The sequence below is a fragment of the Camellia sinensis genome, chromosome 13 (assembly GCF_055761805.1).
Source record: "Camellia sinensis isolate YWXY chromosome 13, ASM5576180v1, whole genome shotgun sequence".
Lineage (NCBI taxonomy): Eukaryota > Viridiplantae > Streptophyta > Magnoliopsida > Ericales > Theaceae > Camellia > Camellia sinensis.
This window is the reverse complement of record NC_138973.1, coordinates 111,006,019-111,025,930: the sequence shown is the minus strand read 5'-3', so window position 1 is coordinate 111,025,930 and position 19,912 is coordinate 111,006,019.

Here is a 19,912-nt window from a genome sequence, read left to right as displayed (position 1 = left end):
ATCCTTTGCTTCATAAATCCCAGCGACTTGGTTAACCACAAGCTGGGAATCACTGTACACCATTAGCTCGGAAGCTTGCATCTGAAGCGCGCTTTTGAGACCGGCCAAAAGCGCCTCGTACTCAGTTTCGTTGTTGGATGCTGGAAAGCCAAGGGTGATAGAGTGTTCAATTGTCAACCCGTCTGGGGATATCAAAACTATACCTAGCCCGGCGCCGTGACGGTTCGAGGCTTTATCAACAAAAAGTTTCCACATCTCCCCCACAAAGAGCTTTCAGCATTCTGAGGGGTCCTGAGAGGCTTGAAGGTTGATGAGATCACGACTGCTCGGCTGTGCGGTTTCAAGTTCTGTGTTGATTGGTTCCAATTCAGTCACCCTTGATGATTCGGCACCGGACTCAGCAAGTTGATCTGCAATGCTCAAGTCCGTAGGCGAATCACCAGGTTGCGGTATTATGCCGGCCGTAGGTTCTGAGCTGTGTGGTTCCATTTCTTCCCCCCTTGGTGATGCGGGATCGGACAGAGCTGGTTGGCCGGTGATATTCAACTCCGTCATTGCATTACCAGGTGGTAAAACCGTACAAACTGAGGGTGCTTCAGTGGTGCGCGCAAACTCCGCGTCGCTACCTCCACCAACTGGTTGTGTCTCGGATGGTCTTGCGTGCACCTCATCATCTGCCGCAGTAATATCGACCGGGCATACCGGATGAGTTCCAGGTGAGAATTCGGCGACGAAATCGGCCAAAGTCTGGGCTTTGATGGCAGTGCGCGGCTGGAACTTCACATCAAACTGTCCCAACTCGACTGCCCACTTAAGAATCCGACCGGAGAAGTCTGCCCGCTCGAATAAAGCTTTGAGGGGGAATTCGGTCAAGACGATGACGGTATGTGCATGGAAATAGTGCGCCAACTTTCTTGAAGCCATCATTAATGCCAAAGTAAGCTTCTCCAACGGCAAGTATCTCAACTCTGCCGGTAGCAAAGTTTTGCTGACATAGAAGATGGGGAGGTGCTTGATTCCTTCAGCCTGGACAAGTACTGCACTGACTGCATGCTGTGATACGGCCAAATAAAGATAGAGCTCTTCTCCAGGATCCGGTGTGACCAACAGTGGCGCTGAAGACAGATACTCCTTGAGCTCGGCCAAGGCTCGGTCACACTCTTCATCCCAGGAGAACTTTGATTTTAAGGACTGAAAGAAAGGGCGGCAGCGATCTGATGACCGGCTTATAAATCGATTAAGCGCGGCGGCCATTCCGGCCAGATGCTGCATGTCTTTTGCCGAGCTAGGCTGTTTTAACTCTTGCACGGCTTGGATTTATGTAGGGTCTGCTTCGATACCTCGGTTCGTGACTAAGAATCCCAAAAATTTTCCGGATCCTACGCCGAAGGCACACTTAGACGTATTCAGGCGTAGCTTGTGCTTTTTGAGAATGGCGAACATCTCGGCCAAGTCGGACAAATGATCTGCCTGATGTCGGCTTTTAACCACCATATCATCAATGTAGGCTTCCATTGTTCGGCCCAGTAAAGGAGCAAACATCTTGGTCACCATCCTCTGAAAAGTTGCCCCGGCGTTCTTCAAATCAAAAGGCATGACTCGGTAGCAGAAGAGTCCCCTTGGTGTAGTAAACGAGGTGATTTCTCGGTCGGGGCCATGCATGGCAATCTAATGATAGCCGCGGTAGGCAACCAAGAAACTTAGCCTGTTATGTCCAGCCGTCAAATCCACAAGCTGGTCAATTCTAGGCAAAGGAAAGCTATCTTTCGGACAAGCTCGGTTGACGGTCTTGTAATCAACGCAAACCCGCCACTTCCCATTCTTCTTCGGTACCACCACTGTATTTGAGATCCACCGAGGATTGTGTACTTCTTGAATTGCTCGTGTCTCTAGCAAATTCTTGACTTCTTCCGCAACTACCTCGGCGTGATACAGCGCCGATCTCCTTGTTCGCTGAATGACTGGCTTGGCTCCGGGGAAGACATTGAGATGATGGCAAATAAAACTAGGATCGAGGCCGGGCATGTCGTAAGGCGACCATGCAAAAACTTCGATGTTGGCCATCAAAAACTCAACCATCTCGGTCCGTTCTGTGGCTGTAAGGCTTGAGCCGAGCAAGAAGAACTTGTCCGGCTGCTCTGTATCAATTCGCACCTCCACCAATTCCTCGACAGCTTTGTCTTCGGCCTTGGTGCCCACATCATCCAAGACACCCTGGTCCTCCGGTCCCTCAATCATTTGAACAAATCCTTTGGCAGCCCGGCTCCCGTTGACCACCACGAAGCACTGCTTTGACATGACCTGATCGCCCCAAATCTCTTCAATTGCCCCTATAGCCGAGGGAAATCTCATTACTTGGTGGAAAGTCGATGCCACGGCTTGTATAGCGTGAAGCCACCCCCTCCCAAGGATCAAATTGTAAGTAGATGACACCTATAATACCCAGAACTCCACCTGTTTGACCACGGATCCTGCTTTGACCGGCAGGATAATCTTTCCCAAAGGCCACTCCGGTTGTGAATTGAAACCAACCAACGGCGATGTCGCCGGGGCCAAATCCGTATCTCGGAGCTTGAGCTGTTGGAAAGAGTCGTAGTACATGATCTCGACCGAGCTTCCCTGATCGATCAAGATCCGTTTCACTTCAAAATCTTTGACGCGGAGTGTGACTACTAAGGCGTCATTGTGCGGTGTCTGAATGCGCTCCAAGTCCCTTGAGGAGAAACTGATCACATCTTTCGCTTCCGTCTTCCCCCTCTTGAGCGCAGGCTGAACTGACAAAACTTCCCTCATGTGCTCTGCCTTCTTGATCATACCACGGAGCTCGCAAACGCGCGCCGGTTCCACTATGCCGTGGATGACATTCACAACCCCTTGAGGAGGTGCATCCCTGTCGTCCGGTCCCCGCGGATCAACCGGAACTTGATTTGCCTTAATGCCCCCATCAATGTAAAGATCCAGGTGCCCGGCCGTAACTAGCTCTTCCAAGTGTTGCCTCAATGGCAAACAATCCTCAGGCCGGTGGCCTCGCTCCCGATGAAACGTGCAACGATACCGCGGATTGTAGCCCTTTTGTCCATCGCCCAACTTAGCAGGAAACCAGACATACTCCTCGTCTCAGATTTCACTAAGTATGCGATAGATCGGAATCTTGAAGACCGTGGTTATGCTAGTCCTTGCCTTCAACCTTCTGTTTGCATCCGCTACGTCATCTCGGGGGTAGTCATCCCGGTCATTCCGACGTCCTCTACCCCAGTTTTTGCGATTCGAGCCACGGTTCGATTCCTCGGCTCTGTCACTTGAGCGGCTGGACTCTTTCCTAACTGCGTGCACTTTGCCTGCTGTTTTCTTGTCTGTTGCTATCGGAGTTGCCTTCACGGTAGATGCTGACGCGTCATCCTCGACTCGGATGTGCTCATTGATGCGCTGCATAAGCTGGCCCATGGACGTCGGTTGGTGCATAGTAAGCGAGTCCCGCAGTCTATATCCGACCGGGAGACCACGCTTGTATTGAGTGATTGCAAGGTTGACCGGGCAATCTAAGATCTCGTTGAAGGTCTCCCAATATCGAGAGTTGTATGCCTTTAATGTGTCGCTTGGTTCCATCTTGACACTCAGTAGATGATCGACTTCCTTTGGTGTTTTTGTGTTGGTTTTGAAGCGCGTGACAAAGGCTTCGGCCAGCTGATGCCACCTCTCAATACTCCCCTCCGGCAGCCTTTCAAACCACTTCAAGACCAGTTCGCCCACACTTGACAGAAAGATGAGGCACATAAGAGCGTCATTCCGCCTATGTCCGGCCATGACCTGTCGGAAGTGACTTACATGCATGTAGGGATCGGTTTTCCCGTCGTAAAGCGTGAACTTTGGCTGGTGAAAGCCTACCGGAAGCGGTGTAGTTTCTATTTCCAGGGAGAAAGGGGTGGCACTCAACCTGGCCAAATCTGAATCCACTAGGAGTGGCGCTGCTTGGCGGGGTGGAGGCATTCCGACCTCCTCGCTGGCGTGAACCCCGTAGGATAGCCGCTGGAACGCCGGTATCCTCTGAGCTTCGCGCCGGCGAGCCCGCTCCTTCAAGATCGCCCGCAAATCCTCTGAATGAGCGGAGTAAGAGTACCTCGACGTCGTCACCGGACGTGAGGGCTGGTAGGTGCTGTCTTGCGCGCTAGACTTCTCTGCATGCATGTCGGAATCACCAACCTGGTAACTTCTGGTAATAGAAATGGACGGAGTGTGTCGCTGACTCTGTCCGCCTGAACGGCGGGATGGGGTGCGCTCACTGTGGTCACCCACTCCAGCTACACCTTTCCCTTTGACATGCCGCTTGAGCTCCTCTATCTCCGCTACCATTCGCCGGATGACAGTGTCTTGGTCCCTCAACTTGTGTTCCAGACGTCGGGTATGTGATTCTCTCCGCCGTCGATGACCGTCCGGACTTCGTGAATGACCATAACTTCTTTCGCGCTTATCCCGCGCGTCTCCTGACTGTCCTCCGGTGGGCGTCTCGAAGTCCGCCATTGGATGGATAGCGGGAGGTCCCTCTCTTCTTCGGGTATACTTCGGTGTGGTTCCGTCTATGGCAGACAACGGAAACTCGTCGTTGTTCGCCATGGACGGCGATCAGACTAGCCTGGAAGACAAGGTTTTGTCTGTCAAGCGTTCCCACAGACGGTGCCAATTGTACGGGAAGCAAATATTCCGGCAAGCCCGTACTCCTTTCTTCCGAGCTCCGTTTCTGTCCGATCACCTGCGAGCAAATAACGGTGAGCTACCCGGCGGTGTGCGGCCAGAAAAACCCTCCGACGATCAAGTTAGCGCACACCTTAGGATAGAGAGAGAGAGAGAGAGAGGAGTGTTAGAGTGTAAGAATTTCCTTACAAAATGTTCCTGTGTCACGTATGGGGGGTGCAGACATGCCTATATACCCTTCTGCGCCCCAAATCTACTCCCACTGGTCTCTCGACACGTGGCTCTGTTATCCCATCTGTCAGCACAAATCTTGCTATACATCACCTAACCCAACTGCTAGCCCACTCTGCTGGGAGCACGGCAGCCGGGCAACATTATCTCGGCTATCAACGGCCATACTGAACATGCCGAAATGCAGTTGATATAGTTTCCTACTACTGGGCCTAATTCCAGCCGTGCTCAACTGTATTCCGGCGAAGCTGAGCTAGAGATTGGTTGTGCCGGTCAGCCAACAACCTTCTCGGCCAAGCTCCAAGCGCCGGCCTTCCTACCGGGTTAAGGTGCGTGCATTACAGCCTTGCAACGCGTGAGCCGGGGAGCCTCATCTGGGCTGTTCCTCCACCTGTCCGCCCTTCGCGGAACCGAGATCATATAGCTCTGTTCCACGTAGGCTTTGCCATTACCGAACAATATCACGGCCTGATGTTGGAGCCCAATACCTCGGCCCAAATTTGTCCGGCTAACGTCACGGCCCAATCTCAAATCATAAATCTCCCTCTCAGCGGCCAAGGATGATGTTGTAGGTGGATGGGCAGTCGACAACAAGGAAGGTGAGCAACTTTGTAGTCTGCCGTAGATACTAGCTGATTGTGATGGGGAGATCGATGGAGCCGATAGAGGTCACCCGGTCGCCAGTGAAACCGGCCAAAGGGGTTTGGAGAGGAGACAGACTTTCCTCTCCAATTTTGAGCTGGCGAAAGCAGCTGAGAAAGATGATATCCGAAGAGCTGCCGCTGTCAATGAGAACTCGTCTGACCTTATAGTTGGACAGGAGGGCGGATATGACGAGAGGGTCATAATGTGGATAACGGATGCCTATACAGTCGGCGTCCGTGAAGGTGATAGGCTCGGTCCACTGCTTGGGCAGTTTGGAGGGGCGGTCGACCGTGGCAACTGCTTTGTTTGAGCCCAGCCTTATCTTTCTGAGTTCTGCCCTTTGAGCCGAGGGGGATGGTCCGCCACAAGCAAGGCCGCCTGAAATGACTCTGATCTCTCCCACGAGGGGAGGGGGGTTGCCTGGCGGCCGAGGTTGCTGTGGAGGGCGATCATGGCCTTGGTTAGGTTGGGCTGGCTACCGGGGGGGCTAAGCCGGCGGTTGTCTCTGGGGGGTTCAGTTCTTTGCCTCTGCTGAGGGCGGGTGTCCGTGAACCGGCTAAGACATCCCTGACGTATTAGGGTCTCGACCTGATCCTTAAGGTTAACGCACTCATCGGTGTTATGGCCATGGTCTTGGTGAAAACGACAATATTTGGATTGGTCTTTCCGATTGGAAAGGGTTAGTGAAGGTTGGGGCCATTTGAGGGGGTAGTCCCGTTGGATCTGGTTGAGGACTTGTTCCATGGGGCAATTAAGAGGTGTGTACTGCTCGAACCGACCGGGCGGTCGAGCTAGTGCCGACCGGTCTGTTCGGGGGGGTCGGTCGGTATAGTGCGGTGCTTGGCTATTATACTGAGTGTTTCTGGGTTCTGAGTCTTTTCTCTTTTTTCTGGGGGTCGGGTTTTTGGTTATTGGATCTGTTCGGGCGGCTAGGGAATCCTCAGCATTCATGTATTTTTGGGCTTTGGAGAGTGGGGCTGCCATAGAGGTCGGGGGATTTTTAGAGAGGGAGAACAGGAAGTCAGACGACCGCAGACCGGCCATGAAAGCAGTGAGGATTACCTTGTCATCATTTTTCGCTACTTGCAGGGCCTCAGTGTTGAAGCGGGTAACGAAACTGCGTAGCGACTCCCCTCGGTTTGTCCAATGTTGAGAAGTTTGGTTACCGGTCGCCACTGGCGCTGGGCTCCAATAAAATGGCTGAGGAAGGAGTCGCTGAGATGTTGGAAAGTGGAAACGGAGTCTGCTGGTAATTGGCTAAACCACAGCCGAGTTGACCCCTTTAGTGTCACAGGAAAAGCTCGACACATGATCTCGTCAGGGAATGCATGGAGGATCATGAGGGTTCTGTAGGTCTCCAGATGGTCGATTGGGTCCGTCGTACCGTCGAAAGAGTCGATGGTGGGCATCTTGAACTTGGAGGGTAGAGGTTTGTCGCGGATAGAGGCGACAAATGGTGAGTTTGCTGTGGTAGAGGGTTTATGTTGGATGTTCTGCATGACCCTTTGTAGTTGGAGCTTCATGGCTCGGAGTTCCGCGTCCCAGAGAGGGATGTGGTCACCTCCGGAGGGCAACGGGGGCTGAACGCTGCTAGCCTCTCCCTCAATGATTGGTGGCGGGATCGATGGTTGTAGGCCCCGGGGTGGTAGGTTTATACCTGGAGGAGGGGGTTGCAAGCCTTCTCTGTTAGGCGGATTAGGCTGCGGAATAGTATGGCTTGGGGCTTGTTCGTAGTTGGAGGGAATATCGGGAGGTGGTGGAGGGGGCATAGGAAGGTTTCTTTGGAGTAGGGCATTGATCAGGGCTTGGTTTTGCTCGGCCATGCGCTTAATGCTATTAGTAAGCTCGATGAAATATTGTGGTGGGTTGTTTGGATTGGGGGGGTCGGCTTGGTGGTCGGCAGCATTTTGGTGAGAAGCCATGGATCTAGTCGTGACCATACACATCGATGGGTAGCGAGAAAGGGGTATTGGAACAGGGTCTTCGGCGATAGTGAACACAACTGGCGCGAGGAGCAAAGCGTTCCCACAGACGGCGCCAATTGATGATACAGTTTGTTCCAGTGAATGGATCGGACAGGTCCAAGCTCCTCAAGCCCACGTCCAAACGATCAAGCCCACCGAATAACCTGCAAACAAGTCCAACGGGGAACGGGGTAGTTCCCCAGTGAACCCTCCGACGAGCAAGTTAGAAGGAGAAAATAGGGTGTAGAGAGAGAGATTAGAGATAGAAAGCTTAACCTTCTTCTTGTCTTCAACGTTTGCTTATATCCTTTGGTAATCATTTCGCTGTCCCTTCCGACCTGCCCTCCTCGCCGAAAGTCTATGCTGTAGCTTACCTTGTTCAGGGTAAGGGGATCCTGTTCCGACGGAGAGGTGTTGTCGTAATAAATGCTGTGATGGGCTGCATTAATGGTGATGTGCAGTGGCAATAACTTTGCAGATCTTTGTCTGCTGATGTGGCTCGTCCTTCACCTGCCATGTGTCTGAATGTCATTGGCTCTTTATGCCATGTTGGATTCCAACTGTTCTGGACCTCACCAGCTGGGTTATGTATTGGGCTCCAAGTGATGGGCTTGGGTTGTTCATTGTGGTTCATGGCCTTTATGGGCTTATACACGTCACCATATAACTAATAAAATCCATAAATTTATCTGTTCTTAGTCATAGTGTGACATGCAAACGCTATCCCAATCTCACATAGAGTGTAATAGACTATCTTGATCGGCCTAGAGAAGAAATGTGAATCAAGAAACACTTTTAAGATTTGAAATGCAAAATATGAATAAAAGATGTATGATTGATGATTTTTTTCCCCTAACAAAAAAAACCTCTAAGAATATTGTACTTAGTAGCAATTATTACTAGAATCAGTGCTACTAGGTGCACATAATTGTTCAAAAAGAAAATAAAATGTGTGGTTTAGATACATTTGAAGTGTAGTGGGGATCACACCTTAAATCAATCTGGACCATCCATTCACCTTTATGTGAAAAAATTGTGTTTCAAATTTGTAGATCTAGCATTTTCCTAGTGAGTAAACCACGTGATTGAAAGGTTAGGAAAGGTTTTATAGACAAATTTAGTCCAACCATTGGCTTACATGTTTTGTCACACATTGCCTCAATCAGGAGTTAGGCTACATTTTGTAGTGATGTGTTATTGAATTTTCTTATATACTAGAATGTCTAATTTGAGATAACTCTCATGATATTTATAAATAAGTTTTCATTTATTAACAAAAAAAATAAAATAAAATTGTTGTAGGGTTCTTGATTGAGGATTTCACAGAGGAGTGACATTGAATGCAATAAGAAGACAATGGGATAGGTACTTCATTTACTACATAGCAAGAACTTTGAGAAATGCAATTCCACCTTCCAAGGGAGACTGAATTCAATTTCTCTAGGGTTTTTTTTTCTTCCCAAGGGCATTCCCTCCACCATTATTTTTTCTGAGGAGCTCATCATCTTACATATGATTTGCATTATTGCTTGCATGCATGAGTGGTCTCCATTTTACCATCTGTTGAGCCACTTCCAAGTTCACTATCATGGACAAGGATCATATGCAATTGTTTTCTTTTAAATTACACATCTTAAAGCAACATAGTTTTGCTTCAACTTTAAAAGTAAACCGTTGAATTATCACATCAAGGTCATTTCAGAGAGATCCATGACCGAATTATCATCGTGATGAGCATGAAGGCTTTCATTACTTGCAGAAACTTTAAAATTTCAATGGATGGATCTTATCTGTGATGGGCAAAAGTCGAATGTGTCGTGTACTTATACATAACCTTGACAAACAAAGTTAACTAAACAGAGAGAAGCACTAATTTAGTAAAAGCATACATGCCACACCTAATATTCTTTTGCCCATTTATACATTTCAGTAGATGATTTCTAAAATTTCTAGAACAGAACTATTTCCTTTTTAGTACCTTAGATAGTGATTGATTACTAATTGTCCCCCAAATCTCTGTGTGTCTGTAATGTATTACTAATTGCACAATTGTGCCTTAAAGATTCTTGCATCCAGCTCACTCCATAGTATAACTTGGTGACAGAGATTCATCAAAATCTTAGCCAAGAAGCACACCTCTTCTCCGAAATGAAAACCGAAGGAAGCTTAAGAAAAAAATTCAAAACCTCGAACTTGCTAGAACAATGTGATGTGGGCTAATTTCAAATGTTGGTTTTGTTTATGAGTTTGAAAAGTCATGGTTATGTTTTGGTTATGTTGTGTCAGTGTGCTCTTCTCCGGGTTGAGAGGACTTGGTCTCGTGGGCTTGTGAGTGGAATTTTTTCTAACTAGGTTAAGTCAAGCTTCTTTATTGGACATGATGATTTAATTGGATTCATCATACTTTGATATATGCATGTATTCTGAATCCATGCTATTTTAGGACAAATTTACAAAGTAAAACCCAACATTTTTGTTTACTTATTTCTATAACCCATGTTTTGTTTTTCTAATTAGGTCAAGTCAAGCTCCTTTATTGGACATGATGATTTGATTGGGTTCATCATACTTGATATATACATGTATTCTGAATCCATGCTATTTTAGAACAAATTTATAAAGTAGAACCCAACAAATTTTTTACTAATTTCTGTAACCCATGTTTTGTGAAGTAAGTTCAAAACAATTTGCATTTCAGAAATAAATTTTGTAATTAATCAAGTTTAAAGCAAAATCACACAAACAATGGAGTGAGTTTTTCTGCTCTTACTAAGGTGTAGCCCTGCCCGAGGACATTATGGAGATGGAAAAGGTTTAGTGATCTTCATGAAATTGCCATTTCTTTATCAGCCAAGGCAAAGCAATATGGATATGATTAATGGAAATATTTTTCTTCATTTTACTTAAAAATGCTACCCAAAACAAAACTATATTTTGCTGGTGGATTAATGAAGATTACAAACCAATAATCCCAGATAACTAGCCCAAAATAACATAAAAATACCCACACAGAAAAAAAAATAAAATAAGTCTTTTCTTTCACAATTACACAGGCATAGACCCAAGTGGAACAAAAAACTCTTGCACTACTTGCACACAACTCTAATCCGAAGCAAAACATGCAATTATGTGAGCAATGATACATCCTCTAAAAATAGAGCTCTAAATAGAGCTCTATACACTTGGCAATGAAAAAACAAAAACCAAAAAACAAGACACAAATATCACTATCACTGTAGGGCCCACCACTATTAGAACTCATTAGAGTTCCTTTATTAGAGCTCTCAATCATTTTTGATTCACATAACCACAACATCAAATAGTGTTTAGCCCCACTCTTTTGCACTCATAAGAAATAAATGAAATGAAAATCGATAATTTAATGAAAGGACAAAAAAACTAGAGTTGATTAACATCCACAAAATTATACATCACCAGAACTGTCCACTGGATGAAAAGAAAAGAAAAGAAAAAGAAACGGAAAAATATTGAAGAGATCCAACAACCCTATTCTTTCAAATCCATAACTCTTTTTGTTCACCTCAAGTAAAACCCAAAAAAAGAACTATTGAAGAGATTCTAATGTTTATTTTGCATTTACCAAATGAACAAAAGGATACATGCCCATACCCAACTCCACAAAATGTCCGAAATGTCCTTACCGGACCAGCTGCTGGTTGTAGTGGTCCTTCACCTTTTTCTTTGCAGCGGCAAGCTTTGCATTCCTTGCAGCAGCCTCATTTGCAGCAGCTCTTGCAGCAGCATCCATTTCCTTGCTCGATTTTTTCTTCTTCATGGATGCCACTTTCTTTATCTTCTCTTTCACATCGACAGACGTATCTTCAGCTTTCTCAGTTCCGGCTGCCTCATCGGTTCCATTTGTGGTGTCCGCACCATTGGGTTCATCCTGCTGTTCTAGAGCCTCCTTTCAAGACTTATCCTTCTTTTTCTTCTTTTTTGCGCTTTTGTTCTCCCCTGGAGCATTTTCTTCTTCTACACCTCTCCATTGGGATTCTCTAGCTTGTTCTCTTCTGCACCACTTGCAAATGTGAGCGAGAGGGCAATGACTTTTTATGATGCAATTAACACATAAATCAAGTCAATTTATGAATCGGATGTCGATAAGGCCTTTAATTCGCAAATCGAAACGAAAACATGAACAGATCTTTTTATATAAAACAGATATAAACACAAATAAGGCAACATATGATACAAAATTTCACTTTAATTACTTATTAGGCATAATTAAGCATGGATTAACGTTAATCATGGATCTCGGTTGTTGCAAAACTCATTCTAGTAAATTTTAAGGTGAAGCCCCAATCAACATTACAAAGAAAAAAAGAAGAGAAAATACAAACAAAAGAAGAGAAATCATCTGAAGCGTTGGTGCTCCTTCCTAAGTAAAAACAGAAAAGAAAAACAAAAGAAAAGAGAACGAAAAAGAAAAAAAATTGGAAAAGAAAAAAACAGAGGGATATTTTCTCGATTTTTGGTAGCAGCCTGGCGGCGAAGATACAAATCGTATCATTTGTAGACAACTTTGTCGCTTGACTCTACTGTCAGCTGCCTCACCACAACATCACTCTCGGGAGGCCTTTGAAGACTCTGCCTCGGCATTGGCAGAGCTTTTGAAATAAATTACTTCCCGTCGGCCGTCAAATGCAGAGTATAAAGGAACTCCGAATCGAGCCATGGAGTTGGCCCGTCGTTTTAACTCTTTGTTACACTTTTTCAGTGCATTAATCTCTGCTTGAGCATCCTTGTACATACTTTGGAGTAGAGAGAGTTAGGCGTTTAATCTGTGTACTTCACTTGTCTTGTTCTGCAGCTGGTGGAACAAGTTGTAGACTGTGGTCACCGTCTCCACATAGGACTTCAATGTGAAATTGGTGGCATCGATATCAAACTGCGATGCCATTGTTTGCTCAACTGACAGCGCGGGAAAGTTGAGAACATGGGTAAGGGCAGGGGCACTCTTTTGAGGCTCAAAGGAGCTGACCTCAGCATTTTCCATTGGGGAAGTGTTAAGGTCTGGGAAAAGGGAAAAATGACAGCGAGAAGAGGCCATATCAGAGGAGAGTAATGCCTCCAAAGAGAGAATTGACAGAGTAATGACAAGGGAAGTTTGCAGCTTTCTGCCTTGCTCTCTCGTAGGCATTGGTTTAAGAAGAAGTTGGAGAATAAGAAGAGGCCAAGAGAATAGAGGTTGTTGAGGCAATCTGTGACAAACGAGGCCGATCCAACTGTTGTCGGTCAGGCATGCCGTGATTGTTGAAATCGTGTGCCAGACACAGTGCTTGACAAAAGACGAATGGGGTAGAGAGAGAGAGAGAGAGAGAGAGAGAGAGAGAGAGAGAGAAAAACAATGCCAGAGTGTATATTTGTATATACATGTCTGTGTATCCATATCTGTATGTCTATGTCCATATACGTTTATGCATATATTATGTCCGTATATGTGTATGAATATATATATATATATATATCTGTATGTATATATTTCATATGTATGCATATGTATGTAATACGTATTTTTTATTTTTGTATCTGTATATGTATATATGGTATGTATATAGATTTTCAAAGAAAATCTGAAAAAGAAATTTTCAGAAAATCAAAAAGAATTTACAAAAAAATAAAATAAAATTTGAGAACAGCAAAATCTTTTTTTGTATATTCATCTGTCGTGCATCCATCATATTTTTGTTGTGCATTCATCACATTGCATATTGTATGTCTCACATTGTCCCTTTGTGTTTTTTTTTGCATTCACCATTACACTTGCACTGTCTGTTACATTTATCGTGTATGGTTACAATCCATTCACATCAACATTTGATACAACCTTTTTGATCAGTTATTGTTGGCCCCTTTTTTTGGGTTATAGGTTCAAATCACTTGGTTTATGCTGCCCCTTTTTAGGATGACGATACTATCCCTTTCTCGGGTTGTTGACAGTTCAAACCACCATTGGTTAATACCTCAATTTTCTTGGGTTGTAGGTTCAAACTATTCATCAATTACATTTTCTTCTTTCATGTGGGTGTGTTTGGATTGTGTCCCTTTGTTTTGCTTCATTTGCATGAGGCTTGCCTCACCACCTATCATATATTACATATTGCATTGCACACAAAAAAAGAAAAGAAAAAAAATTCAACTTTCAATTGCATTAGCTTATCATTTGCATGGTTACACTGTTGCATCACTTGGCTATAATTTATTCACATCAACATTTGATTACAACATTTTTCATCAGTTATTGTTTGCCCCCTTTTTGGGTTGTAGGTTCAAACCACTTGGTTTATGCTGGCCCCTTTTCAGGATGACGATACTATCCCTTTCTCGGGTTGTTAATAGTTCAAACCACCATTGGCTAATACCTCCATTTTCTTGGGTTGTTAGTTGAGACTATCCATCGATTAATACCTCCCCTGTTTAGGTTATAGGTTAAAACTATTCATCGGTTACATTTCGTTCTCTTATGTGAATGTGTTTGAATTGTATCCCTTGTTATGTTTCATATTACCTGTTGCATTGCATCATAGATCGTGAATTTTTAAAACAAAAATGGCTTCATGAAGCATGTAAGTCCAACTTTCAATTGTATTTCAAGCATGTCATTTGCATTTTGCCCTTGAACTACGCTGGTTTGATTTTGTGCAAGGAGAACTACGCTGGTTTGATTTCGTGCATTTTGTCATTTGCATTTTGTCCTTGTCCTTGAACTTCGGGTTTAACCAATTGCATCTGTATCTTGTTTGTTTGCCCAAGTCTTACAGCCTTGTCAAAAGAGTCGTCTTCGGGCTTTGACATCATTCACGTCAAGAAATGACTTCGAGTTCTGTCAAAAAGGGACAATTGTAGGCATCCTATTTTGACTGGCTCTAAGACTTGGGCACTTTCTTTTGATTACTCGATAATGAAAATAAGAATGTTTTTCTCATAAAATTCTCAATAAGAAAGATGAAATTTGTGCTTCATTTCCAAACGTAAGCCTGTTTTGGCCAAGTGTTCAAATCCCGTTCAAAACTTTATTTCTGCGCATTGTTCCGAATATTTTCGTAGTATTCGGAGGCTTGCTTTTAAACTTCAAAATGAAACATTTTCTTAGGAAATTGAGCAAAGAACAGTGTGAAAATAGGAGAAAATGATGAGGATGCTATTGAAAAATCATGTTTCATGCAAAACAGTCAGCTAGAGCCTATATTCGTCGGCCAGCCAAATTAATCGGCCGGCCGGCCAAGCCAAGTTTTTGGCCGACCGGCTAATTTGCCTAGGAGCAAGGTAGTTTCGGTAGAATTCTTATTGAATGCATGTGGGTCAAACCATTTCAGATCTTTTCTTGTTATATTCATGTACGAGGTACACACCCACCCTCTCCATTATCATCCTATGGCCTCCATTGTCAAAAGGGAGTTTGTCATCTTCCTAAAAGTGGGCATCCAATGCAATCACCCATATCATCCCGTCAAACTTGTCTCCCACCTTCTTGACTTTGCATTCACTAATTGTTTATATGGAGAGGATCAGAATGTATGTATCAAGAGAAGAAGGAAATTGAATTGAGAGAGTGAATTGAAAGTTAGAGAGAGAAAGAGAAAAATCTTGAACATTTAGTTATAAGCTTAGAGACACACTGATATACCATATTTCAATATATCAAACCAAGCCCATAAATTTTGTTATAGTCATATTCTTGAGCCTTGATCAAAAAGAGAGTGAGTGTTGTTAAAATTGAGAGAAAAACAAAGTGTTGGAATAACTCTCCCCACACAAACAGTTAAATAGCCCAAAACACCATTCAAACTAGAATTTCAAATTTTTTGCTTGAGAATTGAGAACACACTTCCAAAATTTGAGGGTGATTAAAAGGAAGTTTAGAAATCAAATTCTTCCTTGAAAGATAAATTTTGCACACTTATCATTTTTTTTTAAAACTTTTCTTGCATTTTATTTCTTATATTGTTTTTCTTGCTTCAATTTCATGTTATAAATCTATTGTAAGCTAACTGGAAGTGGTTAGTTGAGCCACTTGCATATTTTCTGTTTGTTTTTCTAGTGTTCAAACAAAACAAAGTTTTCAATTGGCCATTTTTTTGGCCGGCCGGCCGGCCAACTTTTTGGACAGCCGCTCATTTTTTTAGCTAGCCAACCACTTTCTCCTGGACAGAACCCAGCAGCCTCTTGGTGTCGAGCGGAACAGTCTCTAACGGTCTCTGAAGCCCTCTGCAGCTTCTGTTTTTATTTTTTTTTAAATAGAGAGTGTTTGTGAGGATTTAATTTTGTTGTAATATTTTTCCTCTCCTCCCTTATTCGGATTTGTAATATTTCAAACCGATGTAATAATTCTCCATCCCCGCTTCTTTTTATTTCATTCTTTCATTTGCTCTCCATATTCTGTAAATATGTAGTATCTCATGCTTGTCATCATGTCCATGCTTTGCATCCGTGCTTTATGCCTTAAGATCCGGCTAAATTTACATCTGTGGATTTAATCATTCATTATGTGATTTTGTGCGCTGCCTCATGTTTTGAGATGATTCACATATCATATATTAGAAACCTGATATGTAGTTGCATTTCATGAGTGAATTGCATTAGGATCTTGTATATAGGATCATGCATGTTTACTAATTTTGTTTTTGTGCCTATTTGCAGAGTGCAAGTAAATATGTAAGTCTTTGTGCTTTAATATCCTGTCTGTGTGTGATTTTCTTACTATATTTAGCATCTTAACCATGTGGCTATGTGCTTATTTGATATAACTCTATGCATACCAGTGGATGAAGGTTGTGCTATTTAATTTGGAATAAAATTGATCTTCATGATTGCACTATTCAAAATATTTTCAAGATAATGAAATCAATATGTTCCAAAATCGACGACACAGTCTATATTTGTTTACTTCACATAGTAAATTTTAGGATAATTAAATAACCGGAATATGAACATATAAAGTTAATAAAAATCATATCATGGCTTAGTAGAGGCCATTCTTTTGATCGGGTGAGCGGGAGTTCTCAATAAATGACCTTCCACCTTCATACCTGAGGTTCTGAGCCAAGCATTCTTGGTTACGACAAACATTAACCTTGGCATGAGTCACGAGTTTCCTAATTTTCCCAAAATTAAGTGGCGACTCTGAGATCTAATGACGCAGTCCATTCCTAGCAAAGATTTTTTTTCCAATAAAATGAATTTCTATAAAAGTTTTCAAATCTAGACTCTCATCTATGTTTCATATTGCACTCGTGAGACTAGATCGAAGAAATAGAGGGTTCGAATTGTTTAACCGCATGAGTACCCCTGGGCATATTATAACTACCCACATTGATAACAGGTAGGCGGCTGACCTCTCCTTTGAGTATGGCTTTGAGGATGAGCTGAAGATGGTGCAGACTGTTGCTCTCTTTCCCTCTGCGGGCAAATTGAAGATTTGTGGCCTAACTGACCACATTTGAAGGAAGTGAACCTTCCTTGGTTACCACTGCCCGAACCCAAACTTGGTACCGGAAAGGTGGCTCTAGACTGCGTAACCTGAAACTGTTGTGGGGTGGAACCATTTGCCCTTTGTTGTCCCTAGTGTCCCCTAAAAATCCTGAGATCTCTACCTGGAGATAGATTGGAGCTGGTCTTAATACACACTTTTTTAATAAGTTGTAATACATTTTTGTATTGGTTTTATTTTGTTTTTGTAATCTTTTTGCTTATTTTAATAAGTAAAATTGTAAGCAATTTGACATTATTCTAACCATTTCGGATAGTTAATTATATGAGCTGTTGTTAGCATCACTTGTCAATAATACTTTTTAGACTAATTTTGTTGCTAATGATCAGGCTCTCCAACTATTCTCCTATTAATTTTTATTTTTTGTTATTTTAATAGTCAATCATTTTTGCTCCATTTATCCTCTACGCAGCCATCGAAAAAAAAAAAGGTGTCTTGTGTCATATTATAAATCAGTTCTCAATAACTTCAACATCTGATGTGGGATGCCAGCAATTTTACCTCAGTAGTTTGTCTATCTGGGTTCCAAGCTCAAAATGCAAGTTCAAGCTTAAAAAATGTGTTGTGCCATTATATAAATTTATTCTAGAACACGACCCTTGCTCGAATGCCATGTGTACCCTATCTTTTATCTAAAAATATTATCTGTTATCACTCAACCGAACGACTATCTTCACGAGTTTGTTTTTTTAGGCTTCAAGTTTCAAGATATGAGTGTCATGTGCATCCTATAAGTTCATTTTGGACATTACTTGCATCTGTCAATAACAGCCCAAGGCACCTTTGGGTGATGATCTATAATAGACCTATTTAGTGAAATTTATTATAAGTTCAAATTAATAACGAGAAAGTAGAATCTAAAATACACCTCCTCCTACCAACTTTTAAATAATCAATTTTTTAAAGTTATTTAAACTATTTCTACCTTTAACAAATTATAAGTAGAAAATACATTAAATAGTCTGACCCAAATTCTCAAAATAAAATTGAAAAAATCTATATAAACAATTCTAATAAACTGTACTAAACAGTGACAATAACATTCCCAATGGCTCTAGATGATGACATTAATCTGTCTTCAAATGTTATCAAAGGCCGTAAGAAGGACAGGGTGTTGTGTATAATTTAGGAGTATTTTAAGAAGTGGGTTAAAAGTCTCTCACAAAAAAAAAGTTAAAAAGTCAAAAAAAAAATAAAAAATTAACTTTTAATTATCTTTCCAAAACACCCCTAAACAATCTTTGATGGAAGAGATCTTCCAATATTATACGCAATTCTATCACAATGTCTTTCTATTAGCTAGCCAAAAGAAAGCTATTCTCTCTCTCTCTGCCAATAAAAAAATTTAACTTTCCCATCACCAACAATAATGTATTTGATTAAATGCTGACTTAGATCTCTATGCTTTATCAAATTTTCTAGAAGTTCAAGAAGATTCAGAGTGGGTTCTATGCCTTTTTGTTTACTTAAATAAATAAATAATAATAATAATAATAATGATAATTCACTTTTGGATACTACTTAAACTAGAAGATCCTAAAAAAAAAAAAAAAAAAAAAAAAGAAGACACAAATTGCTAAAAAAATCATTAAAAACAAACAAATTTAAAAAAAAAAAAAAAAGACTTTTTAACCTGTTGCTAAACAGAGCCTCATTGTCCGTCTTATTGCGCTTTTATATCTTGTATGCTTAATTTTGCATTCTTTTATGTTTTTTTTTTCTTTTTTCTTTTATTTTTAAGTTCTTATACCTTTCTTCAAATATATATAAGATTAAATATATTTTAGTCCCTATAATATGTGTTTTGTGTCATTTTCGTTTAATATTTTAATTATAACTATTTCGTCCCAAAACATAAGTATTCATTACATCTCATGAAAAAAAAAAAAAAAATCCTTTACAAATTGACATTCTATTGTTACAAAAATAAAAATTTACGGGTGAGATAAAACAATAGATGGAACCAAACAGCTATTTATATGTACAATTGATCGGATTAAGCCTTCGTTTGAGATGTAGATTAGTTTTTTGGCTTTTTAGTTTTTTGGTTATTTTAGTCTCGGATTAAAAAGTCTCGTTTGGGATAGGTTTTTTGACTTTTGTGAGAGAAAAAAATGAAATAATTATGATTTGAATGTGACATTTTGTCTTATTAATTTTTTAACTTATTTTGTCTTTTTTAACTAAAATAACCAAAAAAAATTATGCCAAACTTAGCCTTAAATATCCCCTTCAACAAATAATAATTCATGGAAAGATCTCGGCGACCCATCAAAACACTAAAGTCAAAATCTTGAAATGTTAATAATCCTATTTAAGGATAAAAAATATATAATTAACTTTTTTTTGTGGGATAAATTATAAATGTATCCTTGAAGTTAACTTAAAATACAGATTGATTCATGTGATTCTAGAAATTACAAATATCCATTTGTTAAAATTTGTCATTTAACAAAATTGACATAAAAATAAAAATGTAATTCCTAACTATCTTACCTATACAACAATGAAATACTAAAACTATTAATTGAGTTAATAGTTGAATAATGAAATGGTTTATTTTTTAAAATTTTTAAGAGACGGGATATAATTAGTCACAAAAAATAATTAATATTTTAAACAAATTTAAAGGGTGTATTTTAATTACCCTTGTTTTTTTTATTGAAATATACTTCTTTGCTTAAAAACTCATAATTGTAATGTAAAATACTAACTACTTATATATATATATACACACACACACAAATTTCTTCCCAATTTTTTTTTTTCACCTCATTTTTTGCACACAAATTTCTTCTCAAATATTTTTTTTTTCACTTCACAAACAATGCCTAAATAAATATCTTCTTCAACAATTAGTCATGAAAAGAAT